The sequence below is a fragment of the Tupaia chinensis genome, unplaced genomic scaffold (genome assembly GCF_000334495.1).
Source record: "Tupaia chinensis unplaced genomic scaffold, TupChi_1.0 Scaffold140508_1, whole genome shotgun sequence".
Classification (NCBI taxonomy): domain Eukaryota; kingdom Metazoa; phylum Chordata; class Mammalia; order Scandentia; family Tupaiidae; genus Tupaia; species Tupaia belangeri.
Genome location: NW_006200383.1, coordinates 59,684 through 78,112, shown reverse-complemented (window position 1 = coordinate 78,112; position 18,429 = coordinate 59,684). Strand labels below are relative to the sequence as shown.

At 36.5% G+C, this 18,429-nt stretch overlaps 1 protein-coding gene and 1 pseudogene across 1 annotated transcript in view; both read left to right on the top strand.

The window, feature by feature from the left end:
• The window catches only part of LOC102498438 (1,4-alpha-glucan-branching enzyme), a 162,657-nt gene that overhangs the window by 113,879 nt on the left and 30,349 nt on the right, over window positions 1-18,429 (top strand). The gene's annotated exons all lie outside the window — the stretch shown is intronic.
• Window positions 1,831-18,222, top strand: LOC102497635 (TATA box-binding protein-associated factor RNA polymerase I subunit D pseudogene; annotated as a pseudogene).

Here is an 18,429-nt window from a genome sequence, read left to right as displayed (position 1 = left end):
TATGCACACATACCTGGTATGCATTTTAATCTGCTAAGTCCAGGACTCGAACTGTGGTCGACTACATGGGAGTACAGCGATGCTAGAGTTTGTTATAGGAATCTAGATTCAAAGTCGTTAGTTCTCAGCACCCTGAAGATACATTGCAGTTTTGTCTTTTATGCAGTGTTCTTGATAAAAATCTTATTTCTTTGCATGCGATCAGCTATGTTTTCTGGTATTGCTTAGATTTCATCTTTCTCTTTCTAAAAGCTTGACTATAATCTGCTTTAACACAGAGTTTCATTTTGGATTCTTCGAATGGCCGTATCTTCAAAACTGACCTTCTCTCTGATTTTCTTTGTCACCTCTTACCTTAGTCTATTTTTATATTAACATTATCATTCTATGATCTTGGACTAGACTAATAGGCAGTGTATTCATGCTGAGAAAAGCCATTATGTATGCTGTAAGGATATACCATAATTAAATGTTAATAAAAAAAAACAAGATTTGAAATCTGCCCATGTTATTCTCCTGCTTTCAGCCCTTTGTAATGAACTCCCCCCTGCCTCTTATTTGCTTCTATTTTTTAAGAGAGATTTTTGCTACTTGGCACCAAACACAGAAAGAGAGAGAAAGACAAAACAAATCACCCTCTGGGAGTGTGGCTAGACTACATTCCCTTCTCTTTCATTCTGCTCTCGGGATTTTGTACACTTATGCACACATACCTGGTATGCATTTTAATCTGCTAAGTCCAGGACTCGAACTGTGGTCGACTACATGGGAGTACAGCGATGCAGCCATTACACCATCTGCTGGTCCCTCTAGCTTGTTTTTCAAACTGGGGGATAGGAAACTGCTCTGATGAATTTTCAGATTCCTCACTACTCTTATGATATAGAGCAGCTCCTTTTTGTAATTGATCTCCCATGTATGATTATGTCTATATAAATATTTATCAGTTTTAAGGAAGCTTGAACAGTACTGGCCCATAGGTTGCATTCCATCCTCTTTGCTTTCCCATACAAAGCCCTACATGCCCTGACCTCTCGATTCCTCTCCAGCTTTTTCTTGGTCTTGTACTGTGCACACTGAATTGCCTGAGTTTTTACAAACACTATTCTTGTACTATCCACACTGAATTGCCTGCATTTTTACAAACGCTATTCTGGTCATGTCTCAGCAAATGTGAAGGCAACATTTCTTTTCCTTGGATTAGGCTTTTCTCATTTTAGTAGGCTGATAGATTCCCAGTCTTTTTTTTTTTTTTTTTTTGAGAGAGAGATTTTTACTATAGGGTAGGGTACATGTCCTGACCAGAGAAACAGAGAGACAGAAAGTGAGAAATTGCTCTCCACTGGGGGGTTGGCCATGCCACAGTCTCATCTCCATTCTCCTCTTGGGATCCTGGGCATGTACACACATGTGCCTGGCATGAGTTTTAAGTCACCGGGCCCAGCATTCGAACTGTGTTCACTATATGGGAGTCCAGCAATGTAAGCATTTCTCCATATGCTGGTCCCAGATTTCCAGTCTTTGATATAGAGCTTGCCTGCCATTTAGTTTGGTGAAGTTTTTCATAAGGTGAAACTGCATTTTCCCCTTACTACCTACTCCTTCCCCTTCTAACTTTTTAGAGTCTGTTTCTTGCTCATTTACTGTGATCAATATGTACTTCAATTATAGAACAACCTATGACTGTGCTTATAATTGATCAGTTAGTCTCACCGTTTATTCTGTGAACGTTTTGAGAGTAAGGTCAGTGTCTTAGTCATCTTTGTGTCATTGAGGCTTGGTAATGTCTGATTCATATAAGCTGCTCAAAATATATTTGTTGGCTGCAAAATGGGAAGGATAGAGCCTGTCAGGTAAGTGCACTTCACTGTTGGAGATTTCCTTGATTATGCATATTATACAGAAAGTGAAAGAAACTGAAAAGCTTTTTGTGATTTTTCAAATTATGTTTTTTGACCTTAGGTATTTTAGTAGACCTATAGAATTGCTATTATAGGAGGAGTCCTGTTAGCATTAGAGTAAGGCAAAAAAAGGAACCCAAGTAAACAATAGTGGTTTGGAAATTTTTGTGTTTCTGGTTGTGAGTCACTGTTTCAGAACGTAATTTTAGAAGGAGTTTGCCTTTCTCTTTGAGATTCGAAATAGTTATTTTTATCTCATGGTTTCTCTCTTTTTCTTGTGTGTCAAAGAGCTTAAAATAAAGAATTGTATAATTTCAGTAGCCATCCTACCCACAAAGTCCTATGCCGTTATCTTTTCTCCTTGCTTTCCTTTCTCATTTTATTTAAAAATATCATGTGGCATTGTGTTTTTGTTGTAAGTCTTTTTGTTTTTCTAAGTAAGAAAAACTGTAAATCAAATGTATCCAAATCTATAAATAAGGCCTCGGAATTATTTCAAATCAAAACCCACGTTTGTTTTTATTATTTCTTTACGTCGTCTATGTACAAATAAGCAGTATCTAATTCTTTTTCTTTAGAACTCAGAGCTATCTAGTTAGGAGAGCGTAGGTTTACCGTGCATGTACCAGAAGTCGGAATGTTTAGTCATTTAGATTATGAGGAGAGAAAATTCCACTTATGGGATGATGTCACTTAATCTCCAATGAATAATTAGCTGTTTCTTCTCTCTGGGTGAGGTACATATCATCTCTGTTTCAGACAATTTTTTATTGAAAACTTTCTCAAACTTTGAAGAATATTCACTTTGACATAATAAAACAGAATTCTGGAGTGTACCATTACTACATCTATGTCTATTTTTACTTGAGATACATTAAGTCATGGTGAAGCATAAAAATATGGTTTAGTTGTCTCTTTTAAATTTATGGGTGAAATCTTATTGCACGTTATTTATATTAAACCTGATTCTATGCATTAGAGTTTCTCAAAGCCAGACTCAGCCTGAGGAGAGGCTTGTATTCTGTAGTTTTGTTTTCCCTTTTCATTTTCAACTAAAGCCCTACGAGAGTAGGAGGTTGTCAGTGAGATATCAATGGTAGTGTGGGGATTGCTTTCTGAAGTCATTATGAATTAACAGCTAATGGGTAGCTTTCTTTGATAGCTCGTTTATAATTGACTGCAGATAGATGAAAATCAAACACAAAGGGAACTCAATTTTATCATTAATTTTGACTTTGTTTAACGGATGATTTCTGGGCACCACAGCAGCCTTCCTAATTTGTCTGTGTATGATGAAGAAACTAATCAACACAGCTCAGGGAACAAATAACATACGTTCTTCCAAAAAGGTCACCTTCAGGGACAAGCACAAGAAAAAAAGCCCCACGAACCTGTTGATTCTTGTCTTTTCTCATATGTGTTTTTCTCTGTTTTCCTTCTAAAAATGCATTTTGTGAAATAATTATTTTATAATTTCAAATATGCCATGATTGTACCCAAAATTTATAGCTTCTAGGCTACAAATATAATCAGGTTTATTCATTATAGAACTCTTTTTTTTCTTCCCCTCACTTCTTTTCTCCCTACCCTCCCTTTCTCTTTTGTCTCTTTCTCTCATTCCTTCTTTTGTTTTCTCTTTCATCTCCTTTCTCCCCTCCTTCCCTCCTTCCTTACTTCCTTTCTTCCTTCCTCCCTCTTTTCCTTTTCTCTTTTCTTCCTTTCTTCTTTTCATCCATTTTTAAGACTTACAATTTGCCAGGTACTATCAATATTTTAAAGAATTTATGAACATTAATTATTTTAATGCTCATAACAACCTTATCAGGAAGATCCTGTTATTAGGACTCAGTGTTTCAGATCAAGAAACTGAGGCAGAGAGAATTTAACTTAACTTGTTCAACATCACATAAGTAGCTGACAGCTGCTGGAACTGAGATGTAAACTCAGGAATTACAGTTGTAGAAGTTGTGTTGCTGTAATTTATTAGCTTAATTATAATTCCTGTGACCTCTTGATAGCTATATTTAAAAAAATTACCAAGCATAGCCCTTGGCTAAAATAATAAATCATAGCAAATTGTAGCATGTTTTTACAATACATGTTTTTCTATGGGCAAGTGGCAATGATAATAATAAACTTGGGAGAAAACAGTCTGAAATCTTTTAATTTTCAGGAATACTCACTAGAACAGATGTTACAGGTAATATACTGTGCATGTATATGTATGTATATATGCGGATGGTCCCCCACTTTTGATGATCTGATTTTTCATTCTTTGACTTTATGATGGTGTGACAGTGATAGGTACTCAATAAGAACCATACTTTGTATTTTGATATTTTCCTAGGTCAACAATAATGGGTAAGATACTCTCTTCTGATTCTAGGCAGTGGCAACCAGCAATCACCAAGATAAAGAACCTATAGATACTCTACAGTACATTAAATGCACTTCAGTACTTTCAACTCAACTCTCTGGACTTATCAGTACTTTCAGCTCACCGTTGGTTTATCAGGATGTAAAAAATGTAGACTAGTCCTGAAGCTTATGTGAAAATATATCTATGTCTTATTTCCACAGAAGGACATGAAAATCTTACATGGGGGCTGGTGAAAGGGTAAGATTCAGAAAGGCAAGTCTTAGTGTTTAGGTCACATGAGGCATGGTACCTGGAAGGACGTCAAAGAAGTATGAAACTGGAGTGTCTGCAAAGCAAAGCTAAGAGTAGAGGCTGAAAGAAAGCCAATTGTTTATAAAGCTGGAGTGCCAATACTGGGGATCAATGAATGTGGTTGAAGAAACAAAATTCAGCAAGCAGGTGAGGTGAAGCCTGGGGCCCTCCTGTGCTATTCTTTACATTTGAGTTATATGTGTTTTGCCAGTGAGAAAAATAATTGGTTAACTTTACAAGTTTATTACTCTTTATTAAGGTGAATCCAGTGGATGATAAGCACTTTGTTCAGTTATCATATTAGACATATTAGATTAGGTATTGGTTATGTCACTTTTTTTTTTTTTTTGAGAGGTTTTTGCTATAGGGCTTGAGCACTCGCCAGAAAGACAGAGAGACACAAAGTGAGAAATCATCCCCCAGGGGGGATTGCCACACCGTAATCCCTTCTCCTCCATTCTCCTCTTGGGATCTTGGGCATGCATATGCATACGCACCTGGCATGAGTTTAAACCATTGGGTCCAGGACTCGAACTATGGTCGACTACATGGGAGTCCGGTGACATAGCCATTACGCCAACTGCTATTCCCAGATACTGGTTATCTTGCTTTCTCAAGGGCCAAGATAGCAGTGTCTATAACTAGGTAGGTGTTTTTGTTTGTTTGTTTCTGGAATAAATTTCAGATTATTAGGTGCTCTGCTGATTGGGTTTGCTTCACATAATCATTCAGACCAATCTCCTTCTGTTGTGTTGGTCTTCTGTCTCTAAGTATGTTATTCATTCAAAGAACAGTACTCACCATCTCCGATTATGTATCCTGCAGAAAAAGGAAATGAAGAAAATGAGATCAAGACTTTTCCTTGTAAAGATTTGAACACATAATTTCTGTACCCATCCTTTCGGCCAGCTCATAGTCATGCCAATCATTCCTAGCTATGACAAATATTGGGCTGTGGTTTTAGCTTAGGAACCACTTGTTCAGCTTAAATTAAATGAAATCTGTCTTATTATTATTTTTTAATGGAGAATTGATTTTGAAATACAATTAAAATTTCCTGTCATATATGTTTAAAAAGAACATTTTATGAAATAGAAGAATTACCCTTATACTAACTAGTAACCTTTCTCACATCTGCTATGAGTAATGTATCCTTATTTTGATTCTATATGAGAGGAACACATAGTTTAAAAACTGTGAATGAATGGTTTCATACAACTTTAAAAATATGTGATTTTCCTGTTAATAGTAATAAAATAAAATTTGAAGGACATAGCTGACATTATTAATAATATTCACTCAAGGATATAGCTAATATTATAAACAATGTGCAATCATAATGGTATACTTTAGATTATTGTAAATCCCAGTAGTAAACAAATAAAGCAAAAGTAAAATCCTTGGAACTCATTAGATATTATAATATGAGACTTAAAATTTTGTTGCTTTTTGAAGGATGTCCAAATTATCATAAATTACCAGTCTCACTTTTAGTGCCATTTTTAGTTTGACAATAATTCCTGCATAAAATAAGAGTAGGATTTTATGAAAACACTGCATGTAAATATAGCAACGTGGGATGTAAAAGCATACTGAGCACTGATATGCAACTGACAGCAGCCTGCCTCTATCCTGGTTTTCATGAATACCAATATTGAGTATATAAACTAACTGCCTCCAAAATGGAATTCATGGGACAGCCGAATGGGTATATTTGAGATACCTACAAGTCAAGTCAGGGCTCAAGGAGAATGATTTATCTTTGCTTCTTCTCCATTTTTTTTTTAAAGTGTGTTTATTTCTTCTATAAGCAAGAGAGGCAGAAAAAGTGAGAGAGTCAGAGAGAAAGAGACAGAATAAGACAGAGACAGAGAGACAAGAGAACAGAGAGAGAGAAAGGGACAGAGTGATAGGCACCAACACCAGTGTCTGAAATAACAATCCATGCCTAGCTTCAGCCAGCCCTGAATCATGGGCACAAGTAGGAACAGTGTACTCAGGGAGATGTCTGGGCAGAAACCCAAAACCTTCCCATGTGTACAACTGTATCTACCCCCTCCCTTTCATTCTTAATAAAACTAAATAGTGGACTGGCTTGAGGCATGGAGGTTGAAGGACTGAACTCTCACATGGTCAACCATGGTTCGAGTCCTGGACCTGGAGGCTTGCTTTCTTACTTTTGCTTTCTCTCTCTCTCTCCCTCTTTCTCTGGTCAAATTTAACAACAACAACAACAATAATAATAATAAAATTAAATAAATAATTAATAAAACTAAATACGTATTGGCTCTGATCTTTTTAATATAGCAATATATGTATATATTATATATGTATATATATATTAATAATTGTGCAGGAATGTCAGATAAGAATGACAGCATATGAAACTGATTTTTATCTGTAAAGGTATGATAATTAATGAAAGAAATATTTTTATTTTACATAATAATAGAAAGGCTTTAGGAAGAAGACAACTTTTTAAAAATTATTTATTTTTGTAATTTTGCTACAAGATGCTTACATTGTGGGAGAGACAGAAAGAGAGACAGAGACAGAAAGTGAGAAATCTCCCCCTCCTGGGGCGTGGCCACACTGCAATCTCATCTCCTCCTTAGGTTTTTGAGCATACACATACATGCACCTGGTATATTTCCAGACCGCCAGGTCGAGGACTGAAACAGCCCAGTTGTCCACTTGGAATCTAGCCACCTTAACATTCCTATGACCTACTGGCCTAGAAGACTGCCTTTCAAACAAGTAAATTGGTTACATATGTTTAAGGCAAACATTACTAAATTGAATCTTACTAAAATAAAAATTATACTTTCAAAATTTGTCTATCTTGAAAGGTATTTTAGGGTAAAATTATAAAATTATGAAGAGAACAAAATGACCTTAAGGTGTTTCAATTATAGTTTTGAAATTATTTGTAAAAACTCTGTCATTCAAAGATATACTAGCAGGGAGGGCGAGTATAGAAACCAGAGACTGTATAGGAAGGGTGGATAGTAGAGAGAGGAAGGGAGAGGTCAGAGAAAAATCATGTAACAGACACAAGAATGCAAAGCTATCTATTGAAAATATTCTACATGGTAAAATCTTTGACTTGACTGACGGTGCAGCATGAATGCTTATAAAAACCATCTTGTACATTAGAAAGATATACAATGACTAAGTGTAAATAAAAATTCTATAAAAAACATTCTTGGTGATTTCAGCATCTATGTATGGTACTTTCCACCACCCTGACATCTTTGTTCCATGACCTCTTCTGTTCCACTGCATTCTGATTCTGCCATTCACCCTGATTATTATACTAGGGAACTTTAGTTTGTGGAAAGTAAAATTAGAGTACAAGTTTATTTCGTTACCAAAAAGAACAAAAAACGTGGAATCCGGAGCCAGCAGATGGTATAGCACTTGCATTGCTGGACTCCCACTTACCTAACTGTTGGGACAAGCAGATGGTATAGTGGTTACCTTGTTGGACTCCCACATGGCCAACTGTGGTTTGAGTCTCAGACTTGGGGGCTTAAAACTTATGCTGGGCGTGTGTGTGTGCCCAAAATCCCAAGAGAGGAATGGAGGAGAAAAGACTGTATTCTGGCCATCCCCTTTCCGGGTGATTTCTTGCTTTTTGTCTCCCTGTCTTTTCGGCTAACACATGTTGCCCTGTAGCAACAATCTCTTCTCGAAAAACGAAAACCAAAACAAAATCAGGCTGGACGTGTGTACATGAATGCCTAAGATCACAGAAAAAGAATTGAAGAGAATGGATTGCGGGTGACCATCACCCTTGGGGGGTGATTTCTCACTTTCCCTCTCACTGTCTTTCTCTCTCTCTCTCTGTCCCTCTCCCCAATGATTGCATGTATCCTAAGGCATAAAACCTCTAAAAAATTTTTTAAAAAAAGAAAAAAATGAAATCCATGCAGTTTTTTTTTTTTTTTTGAGAGGATTTTGCTAAAGGGTGTGTGTGCTTGCCAGAAAGACAGACAGAGACAGAGAGACAGAAAGCAAGAAATCACCTCCCAGGGGGGGATGGCCATGCCACAATTCCTTCTCCTCAGTTCTCCTCTTGGGATCTTGGGCAAGTATGCATATGCACCCGGCGTGAGTTTAAGCCACCGGGTCCAGGACTCGAACCACGGTCGGCTACATGGGAGTTCAGCAACATAGCCATTATGCTAACTGCTGGTCCCAGTTTTTTCATAATATAAAATTTACATCAGCTTTTTGAGGACCCCTTGTTCTGTAAATGTTGTCTTTACTCATAAACCCTCTCCATTCCTCTCATCCATACCTTTCACATTCTTTGGGAAGTAAAACTTTACCCATCTGAAGTTTTCAGCTGTGGCTCTTGGTGAAAAAAAAATATTACCACAGCAAAAAACCAAATGATTTAATAGGTGTAGCACACATCATGTGAATAAAACCTTAATGGAAGATAACCATTAATAAAAGTGGTGGCTTAATATTCCAATATATACACCATCTTTAACAACAACAACAACACAATGAAATTATGGAGAAATGACAGGACAACAGAAAGCCATTTTGGGTTTCTGAGGGTGAGAATTTTGGAATGATAATCACATGGGATGGAACTAATGGAATATAGTTTGTGCAGATTTCTTTGAGTTTATCTCTGGGCTGATAAGAGTCTAGAGTCATCTCCAGTAAATGAGGATTTATATCCTGTCTTTAGGCAGAGAAGGAAAGTAGAAAGAGCTCCTCGTTCTTACATTTCTGGTTCTTAATCGCCTGCAGCTCAAAACAGTTTTTATGACAAAGAGACATATTTTGGGGTAACATTTAGTTTTCTTCCACATATCATACTACACACACACACACACACACACAAACACAGAGCAGAACAAAACAAAAAGCTTGTGTAACAGTACATGAAATATTGACTCTCTAACTTTAAAATCTGTCAGAATCACCTGTAGAAAGATACAGCCCAGGCTTTCAGATTCAACAAATCTGGGGCAGCCTGAGAATTTGCATTTAATAGTGTCTAGGGGATGGAGAATTTGCATTTCACATGCCTCCAGGTGATGCTGACGCTGCTAGTGCAGGGACCACATTTTGAGAACAGCTCAAAGGGCTGTTATTCTTTAGCACACACCATTAGATGATGTTACTTGGAAAAACAAAATTGTTTCCTCACATGTTACATTTTTTCTTTTTTGAAAATTTATACAAAACTTTGATAGTTTTCTTTTCTTTAGTTACATGGAATAGTTTTAATTCAAATAAGGAAAAATATAGACCAGATGCAAGGGGTATCTGATCAAGATTTTACATATTTTATATATAGTTTTTGTCAAAAATAGAAATAAAGTCAGGCCAGACTAGGAATGCATTGACAACCCCTTTCTTATCTCCCACATATGCCTAAATCAGACAACCCAAATAATTGAACTTACGCCATCATAGTTACAATGCCCAATAAAGTCATGGAAACCTTCTTCAGCTTTTCTCCCCTACATAAAGTTAGGATGTTTGAATTCATGTAGTCATATTAAGCCAGTGATAGGAAGCCACCTAAACTAGTTTTCTTAAAATCATCAAGCAACAAGTTGAAGTAAATTAAGTCAATGTTTATTAATTTTAAAATCAATCTTCCATTTTATTATTCAGGTGTCTCAATAGATCCTTTTGGGTAGTGAAATGGGTAAAAGTAGGGGGAGCTCGATGTTGGCACAATACTGATATAGTGGTCGACTCACATGGAAAGTTTCTGGGTTTGTATATAGAGACCTCACTGAACATGCTATGTGTATGTGTGAGCACATGATCTGGGGCTGGGAGGGGCTGGGAGGGATCATGGTGTGAACAGCAGCATCTTTTGAGATGTCCTTTCTCTTTCTGTCTCTTCTCCCTCACTTGTGAAATAAAGAAATGAGCTTTAAAAAATCCTGTATTTTATTATTTGCCAATTTTAAGTTATATTGTTTTGAGTTACATGTCTGAATTTTTTTGGCTCTTCTTAGTTCACATTTTAAAAAATCATAATTAATTGACTTAGAAGTATTTAAAGAAGTAATGCTCAATTAGATTTAAATTTTCTGGCTTTTTATATTCATAATAAATAACTACGATGCGTAATTTTATTCTCTCAAGGCACATATCTCATTTAAACATTAATTCTCTTGTAATGTAGCTGATTGACAAATCATCTTTGAGTTTATCATCCAATAACATTATTAAATACACTACCTGTGTCACTTGAATAGCTAATGTACACTTGACCCAATGTGACGTAGTATTACTCCTGTGCACTTTGCTTGACAGGTGGCTGTGACATTATTTTGACGTCAACACTATGCTATTTCAGAGGATCCATGCCGCCACTGTTCTCTTAAGTAATGGCATAAAATGTATAAGCATGGATGTCAGCCAGATTGCCTGTATTCACATGCCATTTCCATCACTTGCTAACATCCTGACCTTTGGCAAATCACTCTTTTATTTCAGTTGCTTCATCTGTAAAGTAGGAATAATAATAGTACTTACCCATAGAATTGATCAGTGAGTAAAGGCATTTAAAATAACATCTGATACTTAACTACCTAAATATCAACTTTCTTTTCCATGCAGGTTCTCAGAGGCCATGTCTATTATATCCTCGATAGTAAGATCTTTGTAGATTTTGTGAGTATAGATAGGATATTTTGTAAATTTGTGTAATAAGGCACTATCTGATAATTGTGTATAAATCATCAATATTTCCCTTCATACAGAATCCTGAGCGTGAGCTGATGTGTTCATGATTAATCCCAACAATGACTGAAATCGAGTTATTTGAGACTAATCAAATACAAGGATTGGATGCGAATAATCAATAAGACCTAATCACTGTGAAAAAGCATGTCATAGGAAACACATTGCAATCATGAACCCTGTCCTCATACTGCACACACATTCCGTCCATTCGGTAACCAGAGGGCTTTCGTATTTCAATGAAGACCATTGCTGTAGTCTTTTTAGTAAACCCTCTAACAAATTCAAAGAACAAATTTGGCTGTCTCTTCTTATAACTCCCAAAGCCTGCCTACTATATATTGACTTACCACTTAATACAATTATATTGTGTATTATGTAACTGCTCAAACCCACCCCACTGACATTTGCTTAAAAAAGCACAACAGATATTAATTTATCATAATTTATAGTAGTTAATGTACAGATTAAACATGTTTCCTAGGCTAATGGGTAATGCAAATACATTTTAAAAGGGAGTTACTCTTTTGAAAGGATTCAAATATTTAATGTGTTTCAGCATTATTGAGAATAATTCTTGCTTAGAAATTATATACTAGCAAGTAAAGATTTGCTTTACTTAAACTAGTTGTTTTATGTTATTTACAAATCATTCTTGTTTACATACAAAGAAAATTTGTATTACATTTGAGGGTAATAATTTAAATTAGACTAAACTTGAAAAGTAATAAATGCTTGAAAGTGAGGCTATGGGTTAGAATTATTGGATGATCTGTTTTGTTGGCCCAGTTAGTTTAAAATAAGATTTTGTTTCCAGAAGATTAAATGATAAAAATCAGTATAGCTAAACATGTTAGGTATAGGTTTCAATAGTGTTTGTTTTCTGTGGGATATGAGAAGTTAGATCTGTACAGAAAAACAAAAATATTCAGGCATATGCACTCATATACTATACATAGTTTTTAAGTTGCTTAACATTCTCAAAGGATCTGCTATCCTCTTGGTCTCTCAAAACTATAACCTTGTAGTTCTTTTACCTTTTTTCTTTCTTTCACTGTCACATTCAATCAGTCAAAAAATTTAGCTGATTTTACCTCTGTAGGAATACTTGAGTATCATTCTTTTCATTTTCAGCTCAAGCCTTTATTGCCTTTTGTCTGAATTACTCTGGTGGCTTCCTCTTTTCACTCAGAAGACCTGGGTGATAGATGCCTATTTTGAACATTGTGCTCCTTGTGAGAAGCCTGTCTGTCCTAATAAGACAGGAGTTTTCAAAGACAGCTTTGTACAGCCATCACCAAGGGAGAGGGCTCTGTATTTCTAAACAGCTCCTGATGATTTGGTGTGTGACTAGGTATAGAACTACTGGCTTTACAGAATAAATAACATTGGGCAAAGGGTCAGGCACTTGGATTATCGTTTGACTGTTACTAATTAGCAATTATTTGATTTCTGTATGTTGATTACTCAATTTATTTGCTCAATATATTTATGTATTACTTGTCCTGCCTAGTGACATGTGGAGATATCTTTAAAAGCTGAAAATGATGGGACAAGCAGGTGGAGTAGTGGTGGTTAAGATTCTGGACTTCCACATTACTGACTGCAAGTCCTGGGTCCAGCGGCTTAAAAATCACACTTAGTGCTGTGTGTGAGGGTGCCTAAGTTCTCAAGAGGGAAATAGAGGAAAAGGGATTGCAGGGTGGCATTCCTCCCTGTGGGGTGATTTCTTACTTTCCTGTTTACTGTCTTTTTCTGTCTCTCTGACAGATGCACCCTTTGGGAAGTTTTTTTAAAAAGCTGAAAATGACCTATTGACATAAATCACTATTATTTTTTATCTTATAATATTTCTCAAGAACTTAGTTGCTGGGTCAGCTGGTGGTGAGGTAGTTAAGGCAGCTGGATCCCATATGGCTGACTGTGAGGTCTGAGTCTGGACCCAGCAGCTTGAAAAACACACTGAGAGTGTGTGCACACGTGCCTAAAATCCTGAAAGGAGGGAGAAATGAAAGAGAAGGGATTGTGGCATGACAGTTGTTCATGGTAGGGGGTGCTTTTTTACTTTCTTTAGTTCAAATTGCCTCTTTCTTCCTTTCTTTCTTTTTTTCATTGTCAAAGACTATGTGTGCCTGCCAGAGAGAGTCAGAGACACACGTAGAGAGAAAAGTACCTAATATTGGGATGTGGCCATGGCACAGTCCCTTTTCCCCCGTTTCTCCATCCTCTTGGTATTTGGAGGATGCACTCATAGGAATTGTGTGTGCATTTCTAGCTCCCTGAACTGGGCTCAAACTATGGCCAGCCATGTGGTATCTGACTCCTTTAACCACTAGGTTACTGGGCTGGCCCAACCTTATAATTTCTTATGTGGTGCTTTTCTTTCCCATATTCCTTTAGAACCAGGTTTTGTTATGAATGGTGTGTGAATTTCTAGCTCCCTGAACTGGGCGCAAACTATGGCCAGCCATGTGGTATCTGACTCCTTTAACCACTAGGTTACTGGGCTGGCCCAACCTTATAATTTCTTATGTGGTGCTTTTCTTTCCCATATTCCTTACATCTGATACTTAACTACCTAAATATCAACTTTCTTTTCCATGCAGGTTCTCAGAGGCCATGTCTATTATATCCTCGATAGTAAGATCTTTGTAGATTTTGTGAGTATAGATAGGATATTTTGTAAATTTGTGTAATAAGGCACTATCTGATAATTGTGTATAAATCATCAATATTTCCCTTCATACAGAATCCTGAGCGTGAGCTGATGTGTTCATGATTAATCCCAACAATGACTGAAATCGAGTTATTTGAGACTAATCAAATACAAGGATTGGATGCGAATAATCAATAAGACCTAATCACTGTGAAAAAGCATGTCATAGGAAACACATTGCAATCATGAACCCTGTCCTCATACTGCACACACATTCCGTCCATTCGGTAACCAGAGGGCTTTCGTATTTCAATGAAGACCATTGCTGTAGTCTTTTTAGTAAACCCTCTAACAAATTCAAAGAACAAATTTGGCTGTCTCTTCTTATAACTCCCAAAGCCTGCCTACTATATATTGACTTACCACTTAATACAATTATATTGTGTATTATGTAACTGCTCAAACCCACCCCACTGACATTTGCTTAAAAAAGCACAACAGATATTAATTTATCATAATTTATAGTAGTTAATGTACAGATTAAACATGTTTCCTAGGCTAATGGGTAATGCAAATACATTTTAAAAGGGAGTTACTCTTTTGAAAGGATTCAAATATTTAATGTGTTTCAGCATTATTGAGAATAATTCTTGCTTAGAAATTATATACTAGCAAGTAAAGATTTGCTTTACTTAAACTAGTTGTTTTATGTTATTTACAAATCATTCTTGTTTACATACAAAGAAAATTTGTATTACATTTGAGGGTAATAATTTAAATTAGACTAAACTTGAAAAGTAATAAATGCTTGAAAGTGAGGCTATGGGTTAGAATTATTGGATGATCTGTTTTGTTGGCCCAGTTAGTTTAAAATAAGATTTTGTTTCCAGAAGATTAAATGATAAAAATCAGTATAGCTAAACATGTTAGGTATAGGTTTCAATAGTGTTTGTTTTCTGTGGGATATGAGAAGTTAGATCTGTACAGAAAAACAAAAATATTCAGGCATATGCACTCATATACTATACATAGTTTTTAAGTTGCTTAACATTCTCAAAGGATCTGCTATCCTCTTGGTCTCTCAAAACTATAACCTTGTAGTTCTTTTACCTTTTTTCTTTCTTTCACTGTCACATTCAATCAGTCAAAAAATTTAGCTGATTTTACCTCTGTAGGAATACTTGAGTATCATTCTTTTCATTTTCAGCTCAAGCCTTTATTGCCTTTTGTCTGAATTACTCTGGTGGCTTCCTCTTTTCACTCAGAAGACCTGGGTGATAGATGCCTATTTTGAACATTGTGCTCCTTGTGAGAAGCCTGTCTGTCCTAATAAGACAGGAGTTTTCAAAGACAGCTTTGTACAGCCATCACCAAGGGAGAGGGCTCTGTATTTCTAAACAGCTCCTGATGATTTGGTGTGTGACTAGGTATAGAACTACTGGCTTTACAGAATAAATAACATTGGGCAAAGGGTCAGGCACTTGGATTATCGTTTGACTGTTACTAATTAGCAATTATTTGATTTCTGTATGTTGATTACTCAATTTATTTGCTCAATATATTTATGTATTACTTGTCCTGCCTAGTGACATGTGGAGATATCTTTAAAAGCTGAAAATGATGGGACAAGCAGGTGGAGTAGTGGTGGTTAAGATTCTGGACTTCCACATTACTGACTGCAAGTCCTGGGTCCAGCGGCTTAAAAATCACACTTAGTGCTGTGTGTGAGGGTGCCTAAGTTCTCAAGAGGGAAATAGAGGAAAAGGGATTGCAGGGTGGCATTCCTCCCTGTGGGGTGATTTCTTACTTTCCTGTTTACTGTCTTTTTCTGTCTCTCTGACAGATGCACCCTTTGGGAAGTTTTTTTAAAAAGCTGAAAATGACCTATTGACATAAATCACTATTATTTTTTATCTTATAATATTTCTCAAGAACTTAGTTGCTGGGTCAGCTGGTGGTGAGGTAGTTAAGGCAGCTGGATCCCATATGGCTGACTGTGAGGTCTGAGTCTGGACCCAGCAGCTTGAAAAACACACTGAGAGTGTGTGCACACGTGCCTAAAATCCTGAAAGGAGGGAGAAATGAAAGAGAAGGGATTGTGGCATGACAGTTGTTCATGGTAGGGGGTGCTTTTTTCCCCCCCCCCACTCTGTCTCTCTCTGGTGATTGCATGTATACTCTGGCAAAATTTAACAAGAAAAAAAAAAGAATTTAATTGTTGACACTTCCTTAGCTCTTACTTAATTCTTAGACCCTCTTTGTGGCATCTCCACTTTCTTCATTTAATTATTTCTTTAGTTCAAATTGCCTCTTTCTTCCTTTCTTTCTTTTTTTCATTGTCAAAGACTATGTGTGCCTGCCAGAGAGAGTCAGAGACACACGTAGAGAGAAAAGTACCTAATATTGGGATGTGGCCATGGCACAGTCCCTTTTCCCCCGTTTCTCCATCCTCTTGGTATTTGGAGGATGCACTCATAGGAATTGTGTGTGCATTTCTAGCTCCCTGAACTGGGCTCAAACTATGGCCAGCCATGTGGTATCTGACTCCTTTAACCACTAGGTTACTGGGCTGGCCCAACCTTATAATTTCTTATGTGGTGCTTTTCTTTCCCATATTCCTTTAGAACCAGGTTTTGTTATTCTTATTTTTTCTACTTATGAACATCTATATTATTCTATTCACTTCCTAGAATAGCCCATTTTCGACTGCTCTGCCTCTCCAAATTAATTTCCTTCTTCAAAATGGCTTAAAAGATGCTTTATTGAAATACTGCTATATTATGATTAAATGTATATTTTACACAGTCTCAGGACTTATATATGCTGCATGTATTATTCTCTTATTATATTGTTCTTCATATACCTCTGTCTCTCTCCTGTATGTGTGTGTGTGTGTTTGTCTACATATGCACATCCATAGATATGTATATACAAACACATACACACAACTGGCAGTGAGCCCCTTAGAGCTGGAAAATAGAGTTTTAAGAAAAAAACTTAAAAATCATCTTTGACCAACATAGTCCTCTTATTTCAGACTTAGGAAACCTGAATTTCAGAGAAGTTTTAACTTTTGCAATATAATGTATCTCTTCTTGATGGTAAGGTAGAGCCTACAAGATACGAGGTGATGATCACTGTAAAATATATTAGCGGTACTTTATATGTAAATAAGAAAATACGTCAGCTAAGATGCTTTTATTTGCAATATGTTTCAAGACAGTCTATATTCCTGGCCTTTCCTTCTGCGCGGCTGGGGAGGAAACTAAAGCAAAGAGAGAAAGTGGTGCATAAATTTGAAGACTACATCAGGAATGGATTCACCCGACTACACGACATCTGATTCCACTGTAGAATCTGAAAATCAAAGTGATAGCTCCTGGTCTGGTAGCAGCTTATTTAAAACACAGTGTGTTCCTTCCTCACCTACATGGAGGCAAAGGAACCAAACTCAAAAATGTGTTTATTCACCTAAGGACATTAAAGAAGATTCATCAAGTGACTCATCCTTTGAACCAAAACCATTGGCTTTAAAAGCTATTTTTGAAAGATTCAAGAAAAGGAAATGGAAGAAAAGAAAATACAAGCCAACAGGAAGACCGAAAGGAAGTAAAAATACTAGACAGTCACAGATAGACAAGAAACAAGTTAGAGGCAAAGGCCATAAGTTTACAGAATCAGAGAACAGAAGAAACCCATTACTATGGAGGAAAATTTTAACTTCTGAGCAAGCTGTTGCCAGAGGATTTTTTAACTACATTGAAAAGCTGAAATATGAACACCACCTTAAGGAATCCTTGAATAAAATGAATGTTGGTGAAGATTTAGAAAAAGAAGATCTTGATAGTTGTAGATACAAATATTTCGATGATGATGGATCCATTTCTCCTATTGAAGAGCCAGTAACAGATGAAGCAATGAATCTTGAGCCTGATGATGAATGTTATTCTATTCTCCAACTGGAAAAATACTCAGGAGAGTAAGAAAATTCTGGAAGAAAACAAGAGAGAGAGACTTAGCAGAGTTGAAAAGGTATTGAAATGCTATGGTAACAAAAGCACTTGGATACAGTGGGAAACAGCATGCTCAGTACAGCCACCAGTGAAGGAATTAAAGACTTAAAGTCTGACTAAAGTATGAAAGATCTCATAATCGTTTTTTTATCCAGGTATTACCACATCCCACAGATGTTGAGGAACAAGTCTGAACTGATTTCCTGTGTAGAGGGTGTCATTTTGAAAACCAGGCAGATGCAGCCATGCTAAAAGTGGCCCGAAGTCAATTATTTAAAGAAATTGGATCCCAATATTCCTGGGTGGACACACGTTGAAGTTACCAATATGTCCATAGTTCTAACGGAGAAAAAGGAAGACATGAAAAAATTGTGGACTATCTTGACTTGGGCTTTGGAGGAATGAAGGTGGTGGTGTCCTTGGTGAGCAGCACAAGGAATCAGAAATTCAGATATTCCT